Source organism: Hipposideros armiger, unplaced genomic scaffold (assembly GCF_001890085.2).
Source record: "Hipposideros armiger isolate ML-2016 unplaced genomic scaffold, ASM189008v1 scaffold_1061, whole genome shotgun sequence".
NCBI lineage: Eukaryota > Metazoa > Chordata > Mammalia > Chiroptera > Hipposideridae > Hipposideros > Hipposideros armiger.
In genome coordinates, this window is record NW_017732411.1 from 400,039 (window position 1) to 402,845 (window position 2,807).

A 2,807-nucleotide genomic window follows, 5' to 3' on the forward strand; every position below is an offset into this window, starting at 1 on the left:
GGAGGGGGAGGCCGCCCGGCTCCGGCGTAAGCGAGTCCGGGCGGGGCGAGGGGATAGGCGGGGGGAAACGGCCGGGGCTGCGGCAAGGACCCCGGAGGGGGAGGGGCACCTACCCGGACGTGCGGAACTGCGGCGGGCAGTCCCGGCCGCGGCTCCTCTCCAGCTGAGGTGGCGGCTGCGGCGGCCCCAGGAGCCAGAGGCTGAGGCGGCCGCGACGGCAGAGGTGATGGCGGCGAGTCCCTGTGGCGGCCGCCTCCGCCGAACCGCATCCCTCCTCCCCGACCCGCCCTCCTTCCCTATCTCCCGCTCCTAAACTTCTTCCCCGGGATAAACAAACCCGCCGCCAGGGGCGGCCGCTCCCGCCCCCGCGCAGCCCCCCCACCCCCCGCCCGGGGCCCGTCCGGGCTCCGGCTTCCGAGTTGCGACTCCAGCCCCAGCCCTAGCCCGCGAGGGCGCGTGCGCACGGCGGCGGCGGCTCGCGAGGCTCATCCTCACCCCCTCCCGCGCCGGCCACTTCCGGGCCGACCCGGATCCGCCGCCGGGTTTTGGAAGTATCCACCGCTGCCGGCGCCGGGTGCCGGGCTCCCGTCCGGGCCGCTCCGGAGACGTCGAGCGCGTACCTCGCCTTGAGGGGACCCCCGCTTCGGCCCAACATAAAACTCCTTGCCTTAAAAAGCCCAGCGGTGACGCCTCCTAACTGATCTGATTGATCCACGTCGGGTGCGAACCGCGACCGTTTCTGCTCACGATGTCCTCGGGGCTGTACCAGGCTAAAACGCCCCTGTTGCGAGCCCAGAACTATATGAACCGATAAATACATCAGTCTACAGTCTCCAACGAGAAAAACAGAAAACAGTTCGACTTGACAAACGAAGTGCCACAGTGGAATGGTTTTCCTCTGGAGGATGAACCTCAAAGGGGAGTCTCAGGCCTACGAGGGGAGGGGGCCGCCGAAGGGCCGGAGGTACTTGGGAAGCGGGGAGAGCAGGCTGCTTCCCAAGACTAGACGTTGGTAAATAAAGCTCTAAGCAAACGTCCAGAGAGTTGAGGGGACTGCCGAATGGCATTTAGAGAAACAGGTGACAAAGCACAGAACTTTATTCAGCACGCCCATGGGCAAGACATAATTGCTCTAGCTGCCAAGAATCTTCTCATTGAAGAGGTTTGAGGGACTAACAATTCAGGCTTTGCGGGAGCAGGCAGAAATGCCATTTAAGGACCCCAGCTCCTTTCACTGAAGCTATGTATCAAATAACTGACTGTTTACCTGGTTTTCCAAGAAAAGGAGTAGGGAGGGGATGAACGAAAACTTCTATTATTTTACTATGTGTTGAGCCCTATAAGCACAGACTTCGATAATCTTTTTTAATTCTCTCAACATCTGAGGATCAGAAAGAAGAACTCATCTCAGGGTTACTGGGATTTGAAATCTGAGAAAACAGATCCCCCTCACTTTAATACTACATTGGCAATCTTATTCAGGTCTTTAATGCACAAAATATGCCAAGAAATAGCAGAAAAAAATAAGATCAGCCTAACTCATAGAGCTAAGTTGCCTTAGGCCAAGAGTTTAAAAACAAGTGCAAGTGAGCATTGGTGTGCTGGCAAATGATGGGAGAAAATAGTGCAAAATTGCACATTTTCTAAGCATGAACAAAGAACAGTTAAGACGATTTGCTATACTCATTGTGGGTCTGTATTAACTTTATGATATGTAACCGAAACAGTGAAAATTACATGTAATTTTTGCCCAGGCCTTTTAACTATTTCAGCCGGTTCATATTATGCCCTCTCTTCCACTAGTCAGTCATTATTAGGCATTGATAAATATAATATGATCAAGGAATCAAATTATAATCAATCCTTCAAGTAGGTTTCCAATTGGGAGTTAAGAAATGAGTGTTACTTGGTGACCCTTGACACTTGACAGGGTTCTAGTCAGGGAGTGGTTCAATAAACTAGACTATTACTAGGCTTTAGTTTATTGCTGCTGTAAGTGACTTAAAAATAAATAAGAGCTTTATCACTGGTGTAGAACATAGTGTGCTTCCACCAGTCATGTATCAGGCTTACACTGCTTATGGTATTAGCCATTAGGATCATCCAACTCCTTAGACACCAACAAACTTTATGACACTCATTTTGCTGCTCATTTGTCCATTTTTTTGTAGGAAACCAGACTCCTCAATGGATTTGGCTCACTTGGAAGTTCTCCTTATTGTAATTAATAGGTTGGCAGTTAGTAAAGATCAGAGAGAGCCATCCTCAGCTTAATGAGCACAGACTTTGCATCTCCTTGACCTAACCCCATAAGGCTCTGTCTGGAGAGCCAACCAAGCATTTCACTTTGATATTTGAGGGACTGCAGCATCTTATTCCTCTTTTCCACATTAAACCACAGAGGTTCCCATTTCATGGCTGGGTACGCACAATGAACTCAGCACTGCCTTCCATACCACCACCAAGTTTGTACTATCATTTTCAAATTCTGGTTGTCAAAAATGAAAGTATACAGTGCAAAAGTTCACAAATCCATTATTATCTTCTGTTTAGAGATTAAAAACAGTAGTAATATGCTTGTTAGCAAAGGCGATATACTCCATGAACCCTAAGTGATGACTCTGAGCTTCCCTGGACATTTTGCTCATACCACTACCCTTTTTAATGTGGTCCACCAAGCTCTTTCTCCTAATGAGCAGGCTTCCCATATTTTTCTAACCATTATCCCCTCCTACCTTAAATTTTCTTCATGGGAACCAAACTTAGGTCTTCCATAGCTAACACCTGTGATCAGACATTTACACTAA

The 2,807-nt window shown here is 49.8% G+C and overlaps 1 protein-coding gene across 1 annotated transcript in view; it reads right to left on the minus strand.

Moving 5' to 3' along the window:
• Positions 1-279, minus strand: part of SPOPL (speckle type BTB/POZ protein like) — a 63,630-nt gene extending 63,351 nt beyond the window's left edge. Inside the window, exon 1 of the mRNA XM_019632003.1 lies at positions 114-279. The gene's annotated coding sequence lies outside the window, so the exon portion shown is untranslated. The remainder of the gene's footprint in view (positions 1-113) is intronic.
• Between the last annotated feature and the right edge of the window lie 2,528 nt (positions 280-2,807).